This window comes from Papio anubis, chromosome 5, assembly GCF_008728515.1.
Source record: "Papio anubis isolate 15944 chromosome 5, Panubis1.0, whole genome shotgun sequence".
Lineage (NCBI taxonomy): Eukaryota > Metazoa > Chordata > Mammalia > Primates > Cercopithecidae > Papio > Papio anubis.
This window is the reverse complement of record NC_044980.1, coordinates 17,061,940-17,088,599: the sequence shown is the minus strand read 5'-3', so window position 1 is coordinate 17,088,599 and position 26,660 is coordinate 17,061,940. Positions and strand designations below refer to the sequence as shown.

General features: G+C 36.4%; 1 long non-coding RNA gene across 7 annotated transcripts in view; it reads right to left on the bottom strand.

Moving 5' to 3' along the window:
- Positions 1–3,135: 3,135 nt before the first annotated feature.
- The window catches only part of LOC116274875, a 70,666-nt gene continuing 47,141 nt past the window's right edge, over positions 3,136–26,660 (bottom strand). For 5 of the 7 annotated variants that reach the window (XR_004183664.1, XR_004183660.1, XR_004183666.1 and 2 more), the window contains 3 exons: positions 21,012–21,191; positions 16,186–16,286; positions 3,136–6,577 (listed from right to left, as the gene is read on the bottom strand). This is a non-coding gene — a long non-coding RNA (uncharacterized LOC116274875). The other 2 variants (XR_004183661.1, XR_004183665.1) reach the window with 2 other exon arrangements.

Below are 26,660 nucleotides of genomic sequence, written 5' to 3'. Positions count from 1 at the left end.
TGACTTCAAACAATCCTCATTATTTCGCACAGTTTCTGAGGGTCAGGAATCTAGAAGGCGCTTCCTGGGTAGTCCCGGCATGCAACCTTCCATGAGGTTGCAGTCAGAGGGAGGCTGCAGTTGGAATAGTGGAACTGAAACAGCTGGGGGCGAGTGAGGCATTCCTCTCCCTTCATGCTGTATCAGAGCTTCTCCATGTGGTCCTTCTACCTGTGCAGATTTGCGCTTCTTCCCGGCTTCATAGGCTTGGTACAGTCAGATGGCTTCACGGCTGCTAAGGGCTCCAGTGTGACTGTTCCAGGGAAGCAGGGGGAAGCCACGTGACCTTTGATAACCCATGCTTGAAAATAACATAGTGTCACTTTCATTGTACACTTTTGGTAAACCAGTCTCGATGGATCCACAATCGAGAGCAGATACAGACGTTAGCTCTTAATGGAAGAGTATCAATGTCACATTATACCTCCACAGGAGCATGAGGAATAGGGGATATTGGTGTGGCCATCTTGGAAAATTCCAGGTGCTTCCCCTCGTAGGATTTTAACCTAATTATTCAACTTAAATCATATGGCTATTTGATTTCTATCTTATGTCCTCATTTCTCCTTTATCTCACCAAATATACCCTTTGGTTTCTTTGATTATTGTTTATTAAATAGCCACTTTCTCAGGGTAGGTGGAGTGTATGTCCCTGCTCTGTTGATAGTGAGTGTGGCCTTGTGATTAACTTGGCCAGTTGAAAATTAGGAGATGTGATACAAGCAGAAACTCTGAGTGTGATATGTGGTTTGGCTTGAATTTTAAACTATAGTGTTCCACCATGAGAAGAGCTCACCCTGGTACTGGATGCTCCTTTAACCTGAGTCCCAGAATGAATAAATATGGAGCTCATCTAAAATCCACAGCCTAGAGCCAATTGCAGATGATAATTGTTTGGATCAGAATCATGCAGTCAAGCCAAGCCCCCATCAGTCAAACCACAGTCAATAAATACTTGTGCTCATAAGCCACTGAGGTTTTGGCAGTATCCTATGTGGCATTATTTTGGCAGTAGATGACTAATACATATCCCTTTGCTTCAGTTGAGCTCTTTTCTTTATTATATCTTCTAACTTTCCATGCATAGTCTGACCTTTGTTCTGAGTATTGCTGAGTCTTGGAATGCTAGTCTCCATTCTCATCTGCTTTCAATTTTCAAGGCCCATCATATTTTCCTTCTTTATAAGGACTCAGGCCAGCTTGCTAAGTGGTGAGAGACTATGGGGAGAAAACAAACCATTCTGGACCAACTGACAGCCAATTGATCTCAAGCATGCAGAACATAGATGGGATTTGCAGCAACATCTATCCACCCACAGTGGACTACAGATGCTTGAATGGACTCGGCCAACTACAGACTTATGAGCAATAATAAATGATTGCTGTTTCAAGCCACCGTGTTTTACAATGGTTTGTTACCCAGCAAAAGCTAACCGATACATGAGTGTTAATAAATACTACTCAAATATATTGAAACACAAGCTCATCTTACTTTCTATGGTATATGTTTGAATTCATTAACAATGCGAAAACATTTAAAGATGTATACTGTTTGCACAAATTACAATAACATTGTGCTAAATAAGAAACATGCTATGCTTGGAATTTTCTTTAAGAATAATGAGAAACTCGATGCTTGCCGTGTTTTCTTTGTCTATATATTTAATTATGTACTTTAGACTAGGGGCCCTATAGCATACCCACAATACAAGAGAGAAAATTGAGTATAGGAAACTTCTTTCTCATTACTTTCCCCACTTCCTCTCCCCTCACATGCTGCTCTCTGTAGCAATACCCATCTTCTTGTACATTATTGAATTTTTCATACTGTTTGAAACTTCAGCACATTTCATGCTGTTTTATTTGCCTGGACCTTGTTTCTATTTTTCTTTGCCTATATAATGCCTACTATGCTTAAAATCTCAGTTGAAATATTGCCTTCTCCAGAATGCCTTTCCTACTTCAAATTTGCTTGTAATTCTTAGTATACCCACTCTTCCCTGTAAATAAGTCTACGTTAGTCTGACTATGGGAGAAACAGTAACATGTACTAGTCTTTGAGAGACAAATCCCATTGTATAGGCAACAACTTCCACTTGTAAGGTAATTTTGTATGTCTTCTGGGAAAGTCTTGGGTGTGAACAAGCGATCTAACAAGTCTGCAAGATCAAATACAAAGGTGTGGATGAGACACAGAGTAAAACTGGTTCCGTTATTTCAGTAACAGAACCACAGGGTTTGCAGACATCACCCAGCACGTCTGATTCGCAACTCATTATCAGTTGTGGATCCTGAGGATTTACCCGCCTGCATGGTAGCAGATAGCTCCTGGAAATTGTCAGCTGCCCTTGAACTTCACACAGATACAAATCATCAGCAGCTTTACTAACTTGATTCAGTGAGCAAATGACTGAAGAAGGCCTGAAGGAAACGAGTGAGCACACACACACACACATATATGTATATATATACACAGTGAATATACCTCTACAAGCAGTTGTTCTGGAGTTAACACCAACATTTTGGGGAAACAGTCAACACTGGGGTAACAAAACTCTTTGATTATTCTAGAAAAGCACTGATTTAGTCCTTTTGACCAAATGTATCGTATTAATAGTTTCCCTTTCACTCTCAAAAGTGCCCTAGATACTCAATTGTATTGTCACTATAATCATGCTTTTGATGCAAAATGGATCTTTCTGTATAACACTAGCAGTTCTTCTTCTTCTCCTCCTTCTCCTTCTCCTTCTCCTTCTTCTTCTTGTTTTCCTTTTTGAGCTGGAGTCTATTCTTGTCATCCAGGCTGGAGTGCAGTGGCACAATCTCAGCTGACTGCAACCTCCACCCCCCAGGTTCAAGTGGTTCTCCTGCCTCAGCCTCCCGAGTAGCTGGGATACAGGTGCTGGCCACCATGCAAGGCTAATTTTTTTGTATTTTTAGTAGAGATGGAGTTTCACCATATTGGCCAGGCTGTTCTCAAACTCCTGACCTCAGGTGATCTGCCCGCCTCAGCCTTCCAAATTGCTGGGACTACAGGCATGAGCCACTGCATCCGGCCTAGCAGTTCTTTTAAATGTAATATTAGCCAGTCCTTCAAATAATGGGCATTTTTTTATGCTTTTACTGTTTTACTACTATTTTTATTACACTCAATTTATATACAATAATATGTACTAATTTTAAGTACACAGTTTGTTGAATTTTGATAATTGTGTTCATACATATGTATACCACTTTAAGATAAAAACAATTTCATTACTCTCTAAAGTTTCTTCATGCTCCCCTCCAGTGTATTACCTAATTCCTCCAAAAAAGGATGGATCTGGTTTCTGTCCTCATCATTTCATTTATCTGTGCTACAAATTCATAAACGTGCATTTTTTTTTAACTTCAGGTAATGTTTCAGCATTCATAACCACTGTTGACTGTTGTGTATATCAACAGTTTGTACCCTTTCATTACTGAGTATGCATATTGCATAATTCATTAACCCATTCAACTAAGGATATCTTGTTGGGTTGTATTCAGTTTATGTTATTATAAAATAAAGATGGTATGAAGATTTTTGTACACGCCTTTTTGTATCCAAAGTTTTAATTTTTCTTGGGTAAGAAACTAGGAGTAAAATTGCTGTGTCATAAGGTAGGCGTAGGAATAAATTTATTAAAACACTTCTCAACTCTTCCATCTGGTGGTACCATTCTACACGTCCAGCCTTAATGTATGGGATTCCCAATTGTTCCACATTTTCACCAACACTTGATCTTTACAGCCTATTTCTTTTTAGCCATTACAGCAAGTGAAAGGAGTGACAATAATCTTTTGAATATAAATCACAGTCAAAAGTATTTTCTGAAAATGCAACTTACCATGATCACTGAAAAGAGTGATATTTTGATAAATCCAACTAACTACAAAATAAAGAAAACTGATTTTAAGTTTTCTAATTTATTTTAATGCTTTAGAATATATTTTAAAGGCATTATATACCAACATTTTGAAAAAGAAAAGGATCGCAGAACATACATATGTTTTGACTGTAGTTTTCCTTAATTAAAATTATTGCCTCACTTTTATTTTAGACATTATCATAATCTACACTTCCTATTACTTCAATACTCAATCATTTCAAAGGAGATTTGAGGCTTTTTCATAGTCAAGTTGAAAAATATGGTACTGATCTTAAAATTCTAAAGTCTGAAGTGTTTCATAACTAGGTCAGAAAAATTAGATTCTTCTTAATTAGCACACTTTAGAGTAACATGATTCATAACACTTATTCAGAGAAAATAGAAAATCAGAAAATCTGAGGCCAAAATACATGCTAATTTTGTTAAATGGTTATGTGATCACAGATTATTAAAATCTTTTTATTTAAAAATGAGTTATAGGAGATAAAGATAGCTGAGTAGCAGTTTCTGCCTGAATGTATTCATTTTTATTTTTAGACATCTGGTTATAATTTTAAGGAACACTTTTAGTAAAGAATATTGAAAAAGAAGTCTTTATACAGTGTTAGACTAAGAAAGAATTATCTAATTCAAGATAGAATTCAATGTTTGTACTTGCCACCCACATAGGAAGAAAATGGCATAAAGGTAATTTACCTTTCTGTAATCAGTTCAATGCCTTAGGGTGCAATGTGGAGCAACACAAATTATTCAGTGAAAATCTTTTATAGCTATGGCTGATTATTATCCAAAGATGAGTTTCTATAGTATAACTTTGGGGAAAAATATTCAAGCTTAGCATCAACCATCAATCACCATATTAGCAGAAATCCATTATCCTGTCAGTCTAAGAGTTTTGGATAAAATGCATTTGATGATTCTTAATGAATAATAACCTCTTTCCTAAGAAAGTAATTAGAAACACAATTTTATATCAAATAGAAAATAAATTTAATGTTTACTTATCAAAGCCACTTTACAATCCTGTTGTCTTCCAAATTTGTTATATAAATATTAGCATAGCACTCACCTAGTTTTACTATCTAAAATAGATATTATTTACAAAATCCATACTTATTCACAAAAATATAAATACATAATGATATGTAAAATTCTTATTACGTTAATTTTATCAAGACAAAGATGACAATGCATTACCTTATGGTAGCCACACAGAAGTACATATGCTGAGTCACTATGCGTTATATAAAAGCTAAATTCCTTAAAGCTCAGATATCGCGGAAAAAAACTGTAATAGCATCCATCATTAAGAAAGAAGAGAAAATCATAATAAGAAGGTCTTAAAGTACTTTGATAACAAAAGACATAAAATTAATAAAGCAAGTTAACCATACGTTGTGCCCCTGTGAAATAGCAACCAAACTCAAAGCAGTCACCCGCTGTTGGACGCACCCATGGAAAAAATCTCGTTCGCTCTGTGACTCCCACTCACCCCATGTCTTTTACTTGAACTCAACCGAGCCATGGTCTCTGTCTTGGAAAGGTTGTGGCATGAATTTCCTTGATCTCTGCCCATTTTCCCTTTTTCTCCACAACTCAGTAATCTCTATCTTTCTATCAAGCTACTGCTATACTGACTTTGTTTCTTTTGTTTAAGGTAAAGTTCAAAATGTATTGAAGTATTTACATATTCATTAGAAAGTTAATATATTATTAGCTTTGCTAGTATTTTTATTAGGAGTATTTGTGTTAGTAGATTAGTTACAAAGCTGCATGATTTTAGTGGCCCACCTATGACCCTATGTTCAGCATAATCCTCTTATCCTCTTTAATTGTGATCCAATGATTCTGCAGAATATAAGGGTTTGTTTTTGTTTTTGTTTTTTTCAGAAACACACATATTGTGTTATAACAGATATGTCCACAAGGCACACACATATAATCATTTGCTAGGTACTTCTGTCATTCTCTAACTTAAAAGAGCAAATGGCCTTTTAAGTATTTCTATCCTGATCTACTTCAAGTGTTTGCACACACATGCACACATCCATACAGACACATACACACACAAGCTATTTTCTACCAATGAGCATGATGATAACATAAAACCTCTGAATGCCATAAGACATATTAAGAGGATTTGTTCATCAATTTAGCACTGTGGTAAGCATTTATATAAGTAGATTAGAGCATATTTACAGCTTCAGGAGCTTGCATCCACAGGGCAGGCACAGATAATACTCACAAAACTGTTCAAAGCGATTGCATAAGGTAGTGGAATTTTTGTCACAACAGTTGCCTCATCTAGAAACTATCACAAGAGTTCAGAAGAAGAGAGATCATTGGGGGTCCAAGCACATGCTCAAATCAAGTCAAATCCAATCTAGAGTGACTGAAGAAACTGGAAGAAATAGGAACATATGTCATCTTCCTGAGCATCAATTTTAGTCAATTGTAATTTAAAACTTTGATATCTTTGTGAAATATGGCTAGGTGTGGAAGTCAGGTTTCAAATACGTAGGATAATTTACAAAGCTTCATGCGTGGCAGGACACTTCAGTCTCGGCCGGACCACTCTTTCCACCCTCTTCATCCAATACATGACTTGTCTCTTATTCTATTTTTTTTCTTAGGAAAAAATGATAAACAGAAAGTTAACAGAGTCTCATACCAAATGCCCACATACAAACTATCCATATTGCATATTTTGCCTTATCTCTTTTAAATCACTTTGGAGAAAATGTAACATAAGGAATGCCTTCCTTGTAGTCCACGACCATATCAAACGCAAACCCTCCTTTCTCCACAGAGATAATGCATCTTCCTAAAGATACCATATACACTTGCTGTCAATGCTTGCATGGTGTTAACTATAAATATAATATACATATAAATCTATAATATATAGATATTTTTAAATATTGCATATTCCTGTTTTGGTATTTTACAAGGTTTTTTAAAAGAGATCATTTTATATAACATTGTGCAACTAGTTTGTTTTTCATTTGTTATATATTCTGAAGAATTATATAAATTGATATATCGATTGCTAGATTATGCATCATAATGGCTAAAAAATATTCCATTTTATGATACACCAAAACAACTTTATCTCTCCTGCCTTTGATAGACATGTTTCTCTACTGCAAGCAATGCTACTAAAACACTTTTCTTGAGAGAAGAAAATGGATAGGAGACAGGACTAACGTGCAGCTTCCACTTTGACAGAACAGTGTGTGGAGACTCACATGTTGAACTTTTGCTCCAAGAATGTATTAGTTTGTTTTCATGGTGCTAATAAAGATGTACCCAAGACTGATCAATTTATAAAAGAAAGAGGTTTAATTGGATTTAAGTTCCACGTGTCAGGGGAGGCCTCATAATCATAGCAGAAAGCCAGGAGGAGCAAGTCACATCTTAACATGGATGGCAGTAGACAAAAAAATGAGAGAGCTTGTGCAGGGGAACCCTTCTTTTTAAAACTATCAGATCTCATAAGACTTATTCACTATCACAAGAACAGCACAGGAAACACTTGACCCCATGATTCAATTACCTTCCACCAAGTCCCTCCCACAACACGTGAGAATTCAAGATGATATTTGAGTGGGGACACAGCCAAACCACATCATGCCACCCCTGGCCCCTCCCAAACCTCATGTCATCACCTTTCAAAAGCAATCATGCTTTCCTAACAGTCCCCCAAAGTCTTAACTAATTTCAGCATTAACTCAAGAGTCCATGGCTCAAAGTCTCAACCGAGATAAGGCAAAACACTTCTGCCTATGAGCCTTTAAAATCTAAAGCAACTTAGTTACTTCCTAGATGCAATGAGGGTATAGGCATTGAGTTAATACAGTCATTCCAAATGGGAAAATTTGACCAAAACAAAGGGGCTACAGGCCCAGTGCATGTCCGAAATCCAGTGGGACAGTCAAATCTTAAAGCTCCAAAATGATCTCCTTTGACTCCATGTCTCACATTCGGGTCGTGCTGATGCAACAAGTAGATTCCCATGGTCTTGGGAGGCTCCACCTCTGTGGCTTTGCAGGGTAAAGACTCCCTCCTGGCTGTCTTCACAGGCTGGCATTGAGTGTCTTTTGCTTTTCCAGGCACATGATGCAAGCTGTCAGTGGATCTACCATTCTGGGGTCTGGAGGATGGTGGTCCTCTTCCTCACAGCTCCACTAGACAGTGCCCCAGTAGGGACTATGTGTGGGGGTTCCCACCTCACATTTCCCTTCTGCACTGCCCTAGGAGAGGTTCTCCATGAGGACCCTGCCCCTACAGCAAACTTCTGCCTGGGCATCCAGACATTTCCATACATCTTCCAAAATCTAGGCTCCCAAACCTCAATTATTGACTTCTGTGCACTCACATGCTCAACACCATGTGGAAGCTGCCAGGGCTTGAGGCTTGCACCTTCTGAAGCCACAGTCCAAGCTGTACCTTGGCCCCTTTTAGGCACAGCTGGAGTGACTGGGATGCAGGGCACCAAGTCCCTAGACTGCACACAGCATGAGGACCCTGGGCCTGGCCCACAAAACCATTTTTTCCTTCTAGGCCTCCAGGCTTCTCATGGGAGGGGCTGCCATGAAGACCTCTGACATGCCCTGGAGACATTTTCCTCACTGTCTTGGGGGTTAACATTTGGCTCTTCGTTACTTATGCAAGTTTCTGCAGCTGGCTTGAATTTCTCCTCAGAAAATGGGATTTTCTTTTCTATCACATTGTCAGGCTGCAAGTTTTTTGAACTTTTATGCTCTGCTTCCCTTATAAAACTGAATACCTTTAACAGCACCCAAGTCACCCCTTGAATGCTTTGCTACTTAGAAATTTCTTCTGCAAGGTACCCTAAATCATCTCTCTCAAGTTCAAAGTTCCACAAATCTCTAGGGCAGGAGCAAAATGCCACCAGTCTATTTGCTAAAACATAAAAAGAGTCACTTTTGCTCCAGTTCCCCACAAGTTCCTCAACTCCATCAGAGACAACCTCTTCCTGGATTTCATTGTTCATATCATTATCAGCATTTTGCTCAAAGCAATTCAACAAATCTCTAAGATGTTCCAAACTTTCCCACATTTTCCTGTTTTCTTCTGAGCCCTCCAAACTGTTTCAACCTCTGCCTGTTACCCAGTTCCAAAGTCACTTCCACATTTTCAGGTATCTTTTCAGCAGCACCACACTCTACTTGTTCCAATTTATTGTATTAATTTGTTTTCATGGTGCTGATAAAGACATACCCAAGACTGAGCAATTTACAAAAGAAAGAAGTTTAATTGGACTTACAGTTTCACATGGCTGGGGAGGCCTCACAATCATAGCAGAAGGCAATGAGGAGCAAGTCACATCTTATGTGGATGGTGACAGACAAAAAATAAGAGAAATTGTGCAGGGGAACACCTCTTTTTAAAACCATCGGATCTCATGAGACTTATTCACTATCACGAGAACAGCATGAGAAAGACCTGCCCCCATGATTCAATTACTTCCCATTGGGTCCCTCCCACAACACATGGAAATTCAAGATGAGATTTGGTTGGGGACACAGCCAAACCATATCAAAGAACCACTTCAGGAACATACCAGGGAAACTGAAAGAATTCAGAGGCTTTGAAAGAAGGGCTGTGCTGCTGCAAACTCCATGAAGAGCCAAAAAACTGTGAGTTCCCAAAGTGCGAGAGGAGCAAAAGTCTGCCTCTGAACATACATCCCCACTGAGTATTCTGACAGATCATGGGTGAAAGATTTAACCTTACCTAGAGTTGAAATGGATTTAGGGAGCTAAGAGAAATATAAAAGTAGAAGAAATAGTGGGACCCAGGCACAGTGGCTCACACCTGTAATCCCAGCATTTTGGGAGGCTGAGGTGGGTGGATCACCTGAGGTCAGGAGTTTGAAACCAGCCTAGCCAACATGGTGAAACCCAGTATCTACTAAAAGTACAAAGTTAGCCAGACGTGGTGGTGGGTGCCTATAATCTCAACTACTCAGGAGGCTGAGGCACAAGAATCACTTGAACCTGGGAGGCAGAGGTTGCAGTGAGCTGACTGCCACTGTGACCCGAGGTCTCAGTGACAGAGCAAGATCTGTCAAAAAAGAAGAAAGAGAAAGAGGAAAGAAAAGGAAGGAGGAGGAAGAAAGAAAAGAAAGAAAGAAAGAAAGAAAGAAAGAAAGAAGAAAGAGAGAGAGAGAGAGAGAGAGAGGAGAGAGAGAAAGAAAGAAAGAAAGAAAGAAAGAAAGAAAGAAAGAAAGAAAGAAAGAAAGAAAGAAAGAGAAAGACAGAGAGAGAAAGAAAAGAAAGAAAGGAAAGAAAGAAAGAAAGAAAGAAAGAAAGAAAGAAAGAAAGAAAGAAAGAAAGAAAGAAAGAAAGAGGAAGGAAGGAAGGAAGGAAGGAAGGAAGGAAGGAAGGAAGGAAGGAAGGAAGGAAGGAAGGAAGGAAGGGAGGGAGGGAGGGAGGGAGGGAGGGAGGGAGGGAGGAAGGGATAGAGAGCCCTGTAGGCATTCCTTGTCTCCAGCTCAAACCCAGGGAAGCCATCCCTGACTTTATCTCACAGGGGTCCTTGGTGAAGGCAGCCCACAGAATTGGAGAGGGGCTACAGGGTGAAAGAAGCTTCTAGTTGAATGTTGTAATAATTCTGACTGAGCATAATTTTGCCTGAGTAGAATCTAGGGGGTGAACAGGAAGTGTGGATACAAGCACAGAAGCCACAGCTGATGCTATAGGTAGGTAGGTAGAGAGGGACAAGGCCTGAAAACCCTGCTTGCTTTCTCAGCAGGGAGGCCTGTAGCCCAGGAAAAGATCTCAGTACTACAGACCAGCTGCCTGGATATAAACTCAGCGCTGTTGGTGGGGCAGAGCGGGAGTGAGACTGCCTCTGCTGGCTGCATAGGAGCTGGGTGAAGCTTATCACTTCTGGCTTCCCTGGCAACCTGTATGAGACAACAGAGACAGCCATAATCCCCTTTGGAATATAACTCCATTGTCCTGAGAACCACCCTCTACCCCCAACAGTGACCACAGCAAGCCCCACCCAAACAGAGCCATAGCTCAGACACGCCTAATCCTGTCTCCACCTGCTGGTCTTTCGCTACCTGCACTGTAGCCAAAGACAAAAGACATAAATTCCTTGGAGCTCTATGGCCCCACCCATTGCCCGAGAAATGTGAATACCTGGCCAACTTAGGGCAAGCTTATATCCCTCTTCTGTTACCACAGCTGGTGATCTCTTGAAAGTGCCACCTGGCTGTAGGCCAAGTTACAACAGAACAATCCTGCTCCATAGAAGGAGAAAACAACAGCTAATTCCACCACCTGCAACATTCTGGCTAACCAGAGGGCCTGAGTCTGTCCACGTGACAACGTCACTGCTAGCATAACCAGCATTCAATAAAACCTGTGCACCAAAAAAAAAACTACAACCAGGGACTTTCACAGAGTCTACCTCACTCCCCTGCCACCTCCAACAGAGCAGGCGCTGTTATCCATGGCTGGGAGATCTGAAGATGAATCGCATCACAGGACTATTTACAGACAATTCCCAGCACCAACCCAGAACCTGGTAGCCCTGCTGGGTGGCTAGACCCAGAAAAGCAATAAAAATCACTGCAGTCAGCTCTCAGGAAGCCCCATCCCAAGGGGAAAGGGGAGAGAACCCAGAAATAAAGCCACATACTTACAGCCAACTGATCTTCAACAAAGCAAACAAAAACATAAAGTGAGAAAAGGATACCTTATTCAACAAACGATGCTGGGATAATTGGCAAGCCACATATAGGAGAATGCAACTGGATCCTCATCTTTCACCCTATACAAAATCAACTTAAGACAGATCAAAGAATTAAATCTAAGACATTAAACCGTAAAAATTCTGGAAGATAACATCAGAAAAACTCTTCTAGACATTGGCTTAGGCAGAGTTCATGACCAAGAAATCAAAAGCAAATGCAAGAAAAATAAAGACAAATAGACAGGAATTAATTAAACTAAAAAACATCTGCACAGCAAAAGAAATAATCAGCAGAGTAAACAGACAACCCACAGAGTGGGAGAAAATCTTCACAATCTATGCATCTAACAAAGGACTAATATCCAGAATCTACAAGGAACTCTAACAAATCAACAAGAAAAAAACAAACAATCCCATCAAAAGGTGGGTTAAGAACATAAATAGACAATTCTCAAAAGAATATATACAAATGGCCAAAAATCATGAAAAAATGCTCAACATCACTAGTGATCAGAGAAATCAAAACCACAATGTGATACCACCTTACTCCTACAAGAATAGTAATAATTAAAAATCAAAAAATAACAGATGTTGGTGTGAATGTGGTGAAAATGGAACACTTTTACACTGCTGGTGGGAATGTAAACTAGTACAACCACTATGGAAAACAGTATGAAGGCTCCTTAAAGAAGTAAAAAAAAGAACTACCACTTGATCCAGCAATCCCACTCCTGGGTATCTACCCAGAGGAAAAGAAGTCATTACATGAAAAAGACACTTGCACAGGCATGTTTATAGCAGCACAATTTGCAATTGCAAAAATATGGAACCAGCCTAAATGCCCATCAATTAATGAGTGGATAAAGAAACTGTGAGAGAGAGAGAGAGAGAGAGAGAGATATATATATATATATATAAAAAATATATATATATCTGTATATCATATATATCACAGAATATATATTATATATCTGTATATCTATATCACAGAAATGGTATATATATTCCCATTATATATTCATATATATCCCTATTATATATTCATATATATCCCTATTATACATTCATATATATATATATATATAAAAAACGGAATACTACTCAGCCACAAAAAGGAACAAAATAATTACATTCACACCAACCTGGATGGGGTTGGAGACCATTACTCTAAATGAAGCCACTCAGGAATGGAAAAGCAAACATGGTATGTTCTCACTTATAAGTGGGAGCTAAGCTATGAGGACACAAATGCATAAGAATGAGATAATGGACTCCGGGGATACTAGGGTAAAGGTGGGACAGAGAGGATGGATAAAAGACTCCACAAGGGGTACAGTGCACACTGGCTGGGTGATGGTTGCATCACCATCTCAGAAATCGCCACTAAAGAACTTATGCGTGTAACCAACCATCATCTGATACCCAAAACTACTGAAATAATAAAAAATAAAACAAAAAATAAAGCTTTTCTTTCTGTGCCTCCTTTTGTGCATGTGCAAAAGTATCTTCAACTGATTCCTAGAAGTTGAAATGCCAAGTCATCACTTACGCACAGCTTCGACTTTAACAGACATTACCAATTGGTTATGTATGGTGTTGAGAGCATTTGTGCCATTCAACAAATGCATTGGTCTCTCTCCCTTCCAGGCATTTCTGCACTACATAGGTTTAGGTGGTACCATATGACTGGACAATTAACAAACAGAAGGGTTTTGTGATATTTACCATTTTTAAGAGTACAAAGTTATTTCTCATTTTTTATTTTAATTTTTTGGTTTTAATTCCCTTGATAGCATATAAGAAGGTTGGGAACTTCATCATCAGTTTATTGGCCATTCAGGATTATTAGCCATGAGAATTTCAGCATTGAGGAATTCATATTATTGCCAATTTTTCTATTGCATTGGCTATATTTTCTAAATTGCCATTCATTCTAGATTCTGGGTATATATCAATTAACAATTTGTATCTATAAATTATCAATGTCATCTCCTAGTTTGTGTTTCATCTTTGTATTTTGTGTAACATACATTTTGTCATAGAGACTATGCTTTTAATTTAAAATATTTAAATGTTTAAATTTATTTGTAATTTATAATTTTTGCTTATTTAAAATAGATTTCCTTACCGCTCTCATACATGTGGTCTCATAATTTTGCCTTTTTTCTTACTTTGAGTGGTTTGGTAGAAGTAAAAAATTATAATTTGGGATACAGAACACTATTCTTATCCCTAAAGGATTACATCTGTAGTCAGACACATGTATAAAATTTCTTATATAGTAGATTCATTTTTTAAAAGTTACTCAACATTAATGAATAAAAATGTATTTTAAATATCTAAACACACTTCATCATTTATGAAATCAGTGTTAAGATATTCCAAATAGTGTAGTATCATCTTTAATTATTTTATCAAAGCATATTAATTCCAGGTTTTCTAGAGCCAAAAGAAGTGGTTCAGAATAGAAAAGAATGAGCAAAATAATATGTCTTAGTATTGTTAATGAGACTATATAAAGTCAGAAAAATATTCAGTGAAGATCATTTTATTATTTTATGTGACACTAAGTGGACATTTAAAGTATTTAAAGAATCAACAGAATGAGACTTCTGTTCAATAACGCTAACTGAAAAATTCAGACAAACCCTCCAGACAAAGACACTAAAATATAATGGTTAATTTTCTTTTTAAAAATCTTCCTAAAAGTAACAACCCTCACATAATTTTTTACTACACCAAAACCTAGAAGAAGAAATGAATGAAACCAGACAAGGTCAGCACTCAAAACTTTTTTTGCCTCTGAGAATATATACATATATATATATATGTATGTATGTATGTATGTATATTAATTATGGGAGAAAAATCCTGAGACATAATTGAATTTTGATGAGCAATGCAAGACCAAAGGAAAAACATCAAGTCCATGGTCCCCCTGAGATTTGAAATGTTCAGGCAGGAATCCTAATTTATTCCTTTTCTTTATGCACAAATTCAAAAAAAATAGATTTCAGAGTAAGTGTGAATCACAACTGAACTAGTGCTCTCCCAAAGTTGCAGTCTAGCTTTGAACATCTGAGCAATGATTAGGAATTCTTCAGCCTAGAACTTAGAGTATAAGAGGAAAGACATGCATCAATGAACCACCGCACATTGTCTAGAGCAGAAGTTGGCAAACCACAGCCTTTGGCCACATCTGGTCCATCATCTGTTTTTGTAAATAAAATGGTATTTGAACATAGTCGCAACAATGTATTTCCATATTATTTATGGTTGCTTCAGCTCCACAGTAGTTGAGTTGAGTAGTTACGGCAAAGACAATATGGCCCACAAGGTCTAAAATATTTACTACGTAGCTCTTTACAGAAAAGGTTTGTCCACCCCTGTCTAGAGCACACCTTCTGAGTTACCGTATTCTGATTCTGATATTTTATAGCTCTGTAGGCTATAAATAATTGATAGCAATAATCAAATTCTTGTCTGTAGACACAGAAAGCATCTCTCCCCCATTGTGACTGGAGAGTTTTATTTCCATTTGCACATTCATTTCCATATTCCTGATCTTTAAATATGTTTTCTGGATTTCCCTTTCAGCTACTTAAACATCTTCCCAGTTTCCTAATTAATGAGTTAAATAAAATCCTTAACACGGATTCATTTTTCCATCTGCATGAAGTCACGATTTGAAATTTCTTTTGAAAATTATTTTTTAACAGTGCGGTCAGATGAAATTGTCACTATTTGAGGTTGAGCTACATATTTGTGTAATAAAGTCATTCGTAGACAGCATATATTGACTTAATGATGAAATATGTAAGACCGGTGGGCCATTTTGCTATGCTGGGGGCAATTTTTTCCTGCAGTTTCATATTGAACCATTAGAATTCAGCAGACTAAACTGCATCAGATCCACTAGGATCTGATATGTTGAGATACATAAAGCTTATGACTGCACACATAGACGGTCTTGCTATTTGTAGAGCTGCCACACATTTGCATCCTAAAACCCTGAGAACTCCAATAAAATGTGTTTTACATGATTTCCATACAAAGTAAAATGTGGTGTGCTTATAATTTTATTTACTGCTTTGTTTAGTCCGGTTTTAAAGGAAAGGTTCTCTGTTTCAACAAGCTCAGTGAGAGCTAAATCTTGCACTTCAGTTTTACACATCCAATGATGAGACACATTTTCCAATGACGTGCTTCTGCTTCTGTACATTTCAAAATGTGTTTCTTTACAACTCATATATATCCAGTGCTGTGTGCTAAAGGAAATGCTGAAATAGATGACAACTGAACTATACATGAACATGACTGTGACACACCCAGTCATATCCCCCTGAACACAAACCAATGGTATCACTGTCTCTACCTCCCCTTACCTGAATCCCAAATGGACCTGATCCACCCTACGTGAAGGGACATGTGATAGAAAGGAAGGCAGAATGAAAGAAACACAGTCTAAACTAAATTGCATTAAAATATTTTACTTTTTAACATACTGCCAGGGTTCTTCTTGAGGTGTACAGTAACATGTCACAGGCGGAGTCTTGGCTCATTCATTTTATACCTTATGCTGGCTTAAGGCTGGTACTTTGCAGACCTGTAATTACATAATGAATGGTGGTTTCAGAAAGAGGATGCTTCAGATATCATTACATCTTAATATAACACAGGATGAAGGGGCACAGGAAATGACCAAGATCAAGATTTATTTGATTTCTCTTTTTATTACAAAATTTAAACAAATATTTTAAAAAGAAAAAATCATTGTGTCATAGCGTAACAATTTAGCCCCAAATAATATACACCCTCTAATCCCTGAAAGGGAGAAAAAAAATCCAACTTTCTCAATAATCAAAGCTAAAGTCTGTTATCCAATAGTATGTAAAAAAACACACACACACACACACACTTTAAAGTCATATGTAAAGTTAAAGCAAATAGTGGTCTCAACTATCAGATTTAAGTTTTACCAAAGAGCTCTCAAAAATAAAAATTGATCTGATTCCTATACCCAGACCTAAATGTTTTCGTGAATTCTTTCCAGGTGAGCAGTTTCTATGACACTGTACCAGTGGCACCCTATTGTCATAGACATTATTATGCTGAAGGTAGATTGCAGATCTGTGAAATTAGGGTATTACAACATTTCTACAACTGGGAATCGATGCAGGATCAGTACTTCACCTGACCCTTTCTCATCACTAAAGCCACATCATTAGATTGTACATATTTTACTGCATAAGAGCATCTGAGTGTTTGATGTCTTGAATTACTCAATTTTCCAATAATTTAAATGGACAGATGTCCCACTGTTCTTGATGCTCACCCACCAGATTTAAATAGCTTCTTTATTTAAAAAGATTTGTGTCTGCTCTCAAATATAGAGGAATTGATGTTTCACACGAACATGTTTTGTTTGATAGGAAATCTACAAGCTCTGCAGAATCTCTGGCACAATTTACAATCAATATAATTTATTAAATTAGAAGGAACATTCTGGCCAATGTGAATATTGATCTCCAAAATTTGTCTTGTGCAACCTATCAGTAAAATATATGCGCTTTCAAGTATAAGTTATATCATTATATGCCATGAATATTAATAACTTTAGTACACATAAAATACTTCCAGGTAAAGTTATCATATTTAACATACACATCTACTTTGGCTGTCTCCCCAAACCCCAATAAATAACAGTAAAAATGTAATGTGAGTATCATTAAACCACAAAGAAAAATAGAGAGGAGACCACAGCAATAAAATGTTGGAAGCTGAAAAGTACAAGGACTAGGGATATATGACTTAAGAAATTAAAGCTAAGCTAAAGCTAAGTGTGAAAAGTCATTTTATAACATCCTAATTTATGCTGCAAAGTTCCAAAAGACTAAAAAATCTGAGGCAGTCGGAATTCATAGAAGTGAGGAAAAAACACAAAACTAAAACTAGAAGCTTTAAAAAAAATTAGTATGGAAGCTATTCAAGAGCTCCTTTCTCCATTCTGACAAAAGATTGATAAATAGGAGCTGAGTGTAATGGCTCATGCCAGTAATCCCAGCACTTTGGGAGGACAAAGTGGGAAGATCCTTTGAGGTCAAGAATTATAAGGCCAGCCAGCCTAGGCAACACAGCGAGACCCCATCCCTTAACAACAACAACAACAAAATAACCAAATGTGGTGGTGTGCATTTGTAGTTCTAGCTACTCGACAGGATGAGGCAGGATAACAGCTTAAGCCCAGGAGCTTGAGGATGAAGTGTGCTTTGATTTGTATTCTAGCCTGGGTGACAGAATGAGACTCTGTCTCTAAAAGATTGACAAATAGTAAGATGGTAAACTAAAAAAGGTAGAAGTAGTTGCAAATCAGAGGAGGAAAAAATATGTGAGTGATCTTTGTGAACTTCCTGAATCCACACAATGCTTTGTATAAAACTAACACAAATAGAAGAGTTAATATATTTTATTAATTAGACATTACCCTCCCTAATTTGGAGACCACTGATATAGAAAACGGACTGAAGAAAGTGAATTAAATGTAAAAGTCCCAGTACTGAGACCATCATTTAGGGTCAAGAAGAGGCACCAAATTGCCACTGCACCAGGCCTCAGGTCACTCTCATCAGGAGCGACAGGAGTCACAGGTGGGATCGCTGCACCTTCCGTGGAAGTGTTCAGGTCACACAAGAGACAAAGTTCACACTCAAGTTAGACTGGGTCTCCCCAAACCTGGTGAAGAGTTTACTGAGTGTATAGCCTTCAACTGTTGTCATCACAGATCAAGAGGGGCTCCAAGATTCCAGCCTGCCTCATCTCTACCTATCTTAGCCTCGTCACTGTTAACTACATTGAGTCACCCAAAGTCATCTCAATAACCGGACACAATTTCTCTTTGTGTTAGTTGCTCCAAGATCCCTATCCCTCCCATCATTTTTGTTCTTCTACATTCTAAGTTTTCATATTGGGCTCTGAACATCACTACAGCTATTGATTTGAATTATTCCTTGGATGTCCTGTAGGAAGCTCATTCTCAACAAGTACTAGATTGTACTCTAGATGCTCATTCACCATCCTACCTGATAACAATCCCATCTTTCCATTTTCTCATAATTCACTTGGTGCCATATTGACACTCTCCTTTCTCTCACATCCCACATTCAATCTGCCAGGAGATTTGGTAGGTTAATCTTAAAAACATGTCCATAATCCTCACCACATCTACTGCTTTCAACCTGGACTTTGCAACCACTCTTTCTTTCTTGGATTACTGCCATGGATTTCTAATAAATCTTTCTCATTTCTCCTTGCCAACCATTCCACATTCTATTCCCAATACAGCAGCCACAGGGATTCTTAAGCCAGATTGTGTCATTCCTCAACCCAGCCATGGTTCTTCATATCCTGAATCATAATATCATAGACCTGACAATCATCTACAATGCCCTCTGTATTCGTCTTTCCGCTGACAGCTTTCTGGCCACACCAATCATTGCTTTCATCAAAGGCAATAGGCATGCTTTAGCCCTAGCTCATTGGCTCTATCAGTACCCATTGCCTGGACCACTCTTCCCCTAATAACCACTTGGACTAGCTTCTTTAATTACTTCAATCTCTTTCTCAAATAACACCTTCTAAGGAGATCCTTCCTGACCATCTTATACAATTTTTGCATCCTAATAACACTTTCTCCACAGCACTCACAATCCCATATTCTGTTCAATATTTTTCTTTATTTTTTAACACTTACCCCCTTCTAACATATCAAATAATTTACTTATGTGTACCTACTAAACCTTTTATTTACCTGGCATCCTTGCCATTCAGTGTTTCTTTCCTTTTGTTAGTGTGTAAGCTCTACAAGGCAGGAATTTTTGTCTTGTTCAACAATATTCTCAACTTCCTAGAGCAATGCTGGCCACATAGTAAACACTCAAAAAGTAATCTCTAAAAGGATGAATTAGTGTCACAATAGTATAAGCGAATGGAATAAAATATGTAAAACTCATGTGGCAATTGTAAAAACCTACTTGGGGATTCCAGTAAATCAGAAGTTTAGGAATGTTTCCGTTTAATAAGGGAGAGATGGGATAAGAGAGCTCCTCATTTATGGACCAACTATTTTTAAAAATTGGCTCACCTGGCAGGTAAAATCATGGATAAAATCTGCTACTCCAAGATTTCCTATCTTGTCCTAATATTTGGTTGCCACACAACCTAAGCCAACTGAGCATTTTTTAAAGGGATAACATATTGTACATATTCCAAGTCTTCTATGGTGAAGAGGAATTTAGGAAATTACTTGTCATACATAAAAACATGTTTATTTTAAAAAATCAAACAACCTACAAGTAAATGGGGTAAATGTGAAAAATCCCCCTTTCATTTCTCCTCTCTCAATACTACTGCCTTTGCAGATGAAATTACTGTCAAACAGCTTGATATGTGTTATTGCAGACTATTTTCTAGGTGAACTGAGCATTTAAGCCAAAAACAATTAAGCCTGAAAACTGATTCTAAAATCCTCTTAAAATGGTATTGCTGATTCACTACTGGTTAAACATGTTTTACTCTTAAAGTTTTAAAATTAAGTATTAATGGCAAAGGTAATTAAATCTTGAATAGTGATAATTCTGTATTAAAGAAAAATTCTCATATTTTATGTTTTTAGTTTATGTAGCTTTTAAGACACTTTTCCTCATTGCAGTAGCAGATTAGTTTATAATTTCAACTTAATGTGTCTATATAAGTAATTGTTTTGTACTCACAATTTTAACATGAAATTCCACTTGGCTTATAAAACAATTAGACCTTTAAAATAATTGGAGTCAGCCAAGGCATAAGTCTAATTTTCTATATTTCCAATAACTATTTTTAAATGTGGGAATTTTGTCTTTATTTTGGGTGAGGAAAATGATATCCATTAAAATAAGAATCAAATGTATTAAAATTATGATTTTAAAAATAGTAAAATATGTTATGTATTTGAATCCTTTTGTAAAACTGTCTTTAATGTAATCATTAAAATGTATTAGCTTTACCAAGGCAATAATCAGATATGTAGTTAAAAGCTAAATGATAAATCAGAGTTTAAGAGTTTTACATTTAAATTTTAGTAAATGGAATATTAATATAAAAAATAAAGCAGCTCTAAGCTATTTTTTGTGCACAGTAATACCCACAAGGACATCTAATTTTATTTTTTTAAAGTTCACATTGTCATAAATAAGTTAAAAAGTTGTTGGAGACATGGTAATTTTGAATAGTCAGTAAGAAGAATAACTCGACAAAACATTTTTATTGGCATTTCCTTCAACTGTCTCTCTTTCACCTGCTTCCTGGAATCATCTTCCAAATACACTGCTTGCACCTAAGTCTTGACTCTGGCTCTGCTTAGAGCGAAAGGCAAATATGGGACAGAACATCACAGTACTCTCAAGAAGACTTCCACTTCCAACCCAGCTGAAGGAACAGTGACTGGATTGACACACACACCTGAAACAACAAAAAGCTGAAAAGAAACAAGTTTTCAATAAATATCAGACAATGAAAGACAGTGATCCCTGAAAGACAAGAAATAAAGAAAATGAGCTGTACAATTTCCCTAGTTCAAAGTCTGGAAAAAAGTTTTCAGCTGGAAGTTCAGGAGGGCCTAGCCCAGTAGCAGCAGCAGCATTATTATTATTATTATTATTAATTTTTTTTTTTTTTAGTTTATGCTGTTTCTTTCTTTGGATAGATAAACTTCCACTACTGTTCTAACAATGCAATTTTTAAATGAGAAAAACTCTGGTCATAACGTTTCTTCCCTCCCTCAGCCCCCCAACTTGGTGAGGTGTCATTTACAATTAAAAATTGTATGTATTTAAAATGTATGGGCAGGGCGTGGTGGCTCACACCTGTAATCCCAGCACTTTGGGATACCAAGGCAGACGGATCGCAAGGTCAGGAGATCGAGATCAGACCATCCCGGCTAACACAGTGAAACCCCATCTCTACTAAAAATACAAAAAATTAGCCTGGCATGATGGCAGGCACCTGTAGCCATTCTTGGCACCCTTGAGATCAAAGAGTCATAGATTGATAGATTTATCTTTTATCTCGAGGTTCTGTTTCATTGATCTATATATCTGTTCTTTCCTGCCAGTACCATATTGTTTTGATTACTATAACTTTGTAATACATTTTTAAATCAGGAAGTTGCTTTGTTCTTGCTCAAGATTGTTTTGGCTATTTGGGGTCCTTTGTTGTTCCACATGAATGTTGACATTGGTTTTGTCTTTCTGTAAAAATATAATAGGGATTTTGGTAGGGATTGTGTTGAATTTATACATCACTTTGGGTAGTATGAATAAACATTTTAACAATAGTAAGACTTCCAACCCCTGAACTGGGAATAATTTTTCCATTTTTCAGTATTTTCTTCAATTTCCTTTATCAATTATTCATAATTTTTAGTATACAAACTTTTTACCTCTTTAGTTAAGTTCCTTTCCAAGTGTTTTATCCTTTTTGTGATTATTACGAGATTGCTTTCTAAATTTCCTTTTGGATAGTGTATTACTTTTGTATAGAAACACAATTTTTATATGTTCATTTTGTATCCTGCAACTTTATTAAACTGGTTTATTAATTATTACAGGGTTTTTGGTTGTGTTGTAGGGCTTTCTCTTCTTTTTTACCTCACAAAGATACCTTTTTTATTATTATTTTTTAAGATCAATTGAAATCTACTCTTCAGGGTTTTCTGTGGTCATGTTGTCTGCAAATGGATATAATTTTACTTCTTCCTTTTTTATTGGAATAACTTTTTTTTTTTTCTTTTCTACTTGTTCTGGCTAGGACTTCCAGAAATATATAGAATAAAAGTGATTAGAGTGGGCCTCCTTATCTTGCTCTTGATCTTAGGAGAAAAGTTTTCAACTTTTCACTGTTGAATATGATGTTAACTGTGGGCTTAGAGTATATGGCCTTTATTGTGTTGAGATAAGTTTCTTCTATACTTATTTTGTTAAGAGTTTTAATCATGAATAGATGTTGAGTTTTGTCAAATGCCCTCTCTGTATCTATTGAGATGATTTTTTTTTTCATTTTGTTAATGTAGAATAGCACATCTATTGATTTGCATATGCTGATCATTCTTGCATCCCATGGATAAATTATGCTTGGCCATGCTGTGAGATTATTTTAATGTACTATTGAACTTAGTTTGCTAGTATTTTATTAAGAATATTTGCATCTATGTTTATCATGCATGTTGACCTGTAGGATTTTTTTTCCTTATAGTGTTTTTGTCTGGTTTTTGTATTAGGATGGTTTAAAATTAATGGCAAAAACCACAATTACTTTTACACCAACCTAACACATTATGACATTGGCCTTATAGAATGAGTTTTAAAGTGTTCCCTTTTTAAATTAATGGAGCAGTTTAAAGAGGATTTATATGAATGCTTTTTTGAATATTTGGTAGAATCAATCTGTGAAGTCATCCGGTCCTAGGTGTTTCTTTTTTGGGGGATTTTCCAATTGCTGATTAAATCTCTTTATTTGTTATCAGTCTGTTAGGGCTGCTTCCTGTTGATTCAGTTGTGGCAGGTTGTGTGTTTCCAGGAGTTTATCTATGACTTCTTTGTTATCCAGTTTGTTGGCATATAATTGTTCATAGTAGTCCCTTAAGACCCATTTTAATTATGAGGCATGTATTGTAATGTTCCCTCTTTCATTTTTGATTCTATTATTTGAGTCCATTCTCTCTTATTTTAGGTGGTCTAGCTAAAGGTTTTTCCATTGTTTTTTCTTTTCAAAAAAAAAACTGCTTAAAAAATTCTCAACAAAATATCAGCAAACTGAATTAAACAATACATTAAAAAAATCATTCATCATGACAAAGTGGAATTTATTCTTGGAATACAAGGATGGTTCAAAAAATGCAAATCAATCAATGTGATACATCAAATCAACAGAATGAGGATCAAAGACCATAGGATTATTTTAATTGAAGCTGCAAAAGTATTTGCTAAAATTTAACATTCATTTATGATAAAAACTCTAAAAAACTGGGTATATATAGAACATACTCAACATAATAAAAGCCATATATGGCAGACCCATAGCTAGTATCATACCAAATGGAGAAAAACTGAAAGCCTTTCCTCTAAGATCTGAAACTTGCCAAGGTCTTCCACTGTCACCACTGTTATTCAGCATAGTACTGGAAGTCCTAACTAGAGCAATCAAACAAGAGAAAGATATAACTCACATTCAGATTGGAAAGAAAGTCAAATTTTTCTCATTTGCAGATGATATGATCTCATATTTGGAAAAACCTAACGACTATACAAAAAATTATTAAAGCTAATAAACAAATTAAGTAAAGTTGCAGGATACCAAATCAACATAATAAAATCAGTACCATTTCTATATACCAACAGTGGCCAAACTGAAAAAGAAATTTAAAATGTAGTCCCATTTACAATAGTCACAAATAATATTCAATACCTAGGAACTGACTTAGCTAAAAAATTAAAAGATCTCTATCACAAAAACTATAAAACACTGATGAAAGAAATTGAAGAAGATACCAAAAAATGGGCAGATATTCATATTCATGGATTGGAAGAATCAATGTTGTCTAAGGGTTCAGTGCAATCTCTATCAAAATTCCAATGGCATTCTTCACAGAAATAGAAAAAAAAAATCCTAAATTTTATATAGAACCACAAAAGACCCAGAATAGTCAAAGCTATCCTAAGCAAAAGGAACAAAACTAGAGCAATCCCATTACCTGATTTCAAATCATACTACTGAGCTATAGTAACCAAAACAGCATGGTAACCATATAAACACAGACACATGAACCAATGGAACAGGATAGGGAACACAAAAGCAAATCCAAACACCTACAGTGAACTCATCTTCAACCAAGTTACCAAGAATATACACTGGGGAAAAGAGTCTCTTCCATAAATGGTGCTGGGAAAACTGAATATCCATTTGCAGAAGAATGAAACTAGACCCCTGTATCTCACTACACACAAAAATTAAATCAAAATCTATTAAATACTTTAAGACCTCAAACTATAAAACTACTCAAGAAAACATTGGAGACACTCTCTAGAACATTGGAGTGGGCAAAAATTTCTTGAGCAATACCCCACAAGCACAGGCAACCAAAGCAAAAATAAACAAATGGTATCACACCAAGTTAAAAGGATTCTGCACAGAAAAAATAATAAAAAAAATAAAAACAGCAAAGTAAAGAGACAACCCACAGAATGGGAGAATATATATTTGCAAACTACTCATTTGACAATGTTCTAATAACCAGAATATATAAGAATCTCAAACAACTCTATAGAAAAAAATTTAATAACCTGTTTTAAAAATGGGCAAGATTTGAGTAGACATTTCTCAAAAGAAGACATATAAATGGCAAAGAGACATAAAGGTGATTAACATCATTAATCATTAGAGAAATGCAAATCAAAACTTCAATAAGATACTATCTCACGCTCAATTAAAAGAGCTTATATCCAAAAGACAGGCGATAACAAATGATGGCAAGAATATGGAGAAAAGGGAAACCTCATATACTGTTGGTGGGAATGTAAATTATTACAACCACTGTGGAGAACAGCTTGCATATTCTTCAAAAAACTAAAAATAGAACTACCATATGATCCATCGATCCCACTACTGGGTATATACCCAAAATCTAGGGAATAAATATATGAAAGAAATAGCTGCACCCCATGTTTGTTGCAGTTACGTTCACAATAGCCAAGATTTGAATGCAACCTAAGTGTTCATCAACAGATGAATGGATAAAGAGAATGTCATATATATACACAATGGAGTACCATAAAAAAGAATGAGATTCACTCATTTGCAACAACATGGATGGAACCGGAGGTCATTATGTTAAGTGAAATAAGCTGGGCACAGAAAGATAAACATTGCATGATCTCACTTACTTGTGTGAGATCTCACAAGTAAGTGAACCCATGGATATTGAACCCACGGATATAGAGTACAAGGATGGTTACCACAGGCTGGGAATGGTAGTGGTTGAGGGTGACAAAGAGGTGGGGATGATTAATGGGTACAAAAAAAATGTTAGAAGAAATGAATGAGGCCTTGTCTTTGACAGCACAACAGGGTGACTAGGGTCAATAATAATTAAAGTGTACATTGTAAATTAACTAAAAGAATATAATTGGATTGTTTGTAATACAAAGGAAAAATGTTTGAGGGGATGGATACCCCATCTTCCATGATGTGATTCTTCCACATTGGATGTCTGTATCAAAACATCTCATACACCCCACAAATATATACAACTAGAATGTACCTACGAAATATAAAAATTGAAAATTTAAATTAAAAAAGATTTTGCTGATTTTTTTTCTGTAGTTTTCTCATTCTCTGCTTGATTTATTTCTGCTTTAATTTTTATTATTTTCTTCCTTCTCCTAACTTTGGGCTTAGTTTTTGCTTCTTTTTCAAATTCTTTGAAGTATAAAGTTAGATTATTTTACCTGAGATATTTCTCCTTTTTTAATGTAGTAGTTTGCTGCAATAAATTTTCCTGTTAGTACTGTTTTTGTTGCATCCCATAGCTATTGGTATGTTGTGTTATTTTTGTTTATCTCAAGATATTTTTAAATTCCCTTTTGATTTCCTCTTTGATCCAATGGCTATTCAATAGTGTGTTGTTTAGTTTCCTAGTATTTGTAAATTTTTCTGTTTTCTTGCTGTTTTTGGTTTCTAGTTTCATTTCATTGTGTTCAGAAAAGATACTTGGCATGATTTTGATCTTCTTAAATTTGTTAACGCTTGTTTTAAGATCTAACCTACGCTCTATCCCAGAGAGCGCTCTATGTGCATTTGAGAAGAATGAGTGCCCATCTCCTGTTGGGTAGAAAGTTCTGTACATGTCTGTTAGGTCAATTTGGCATATTGTTGTTCAAGGCAGCTGTTT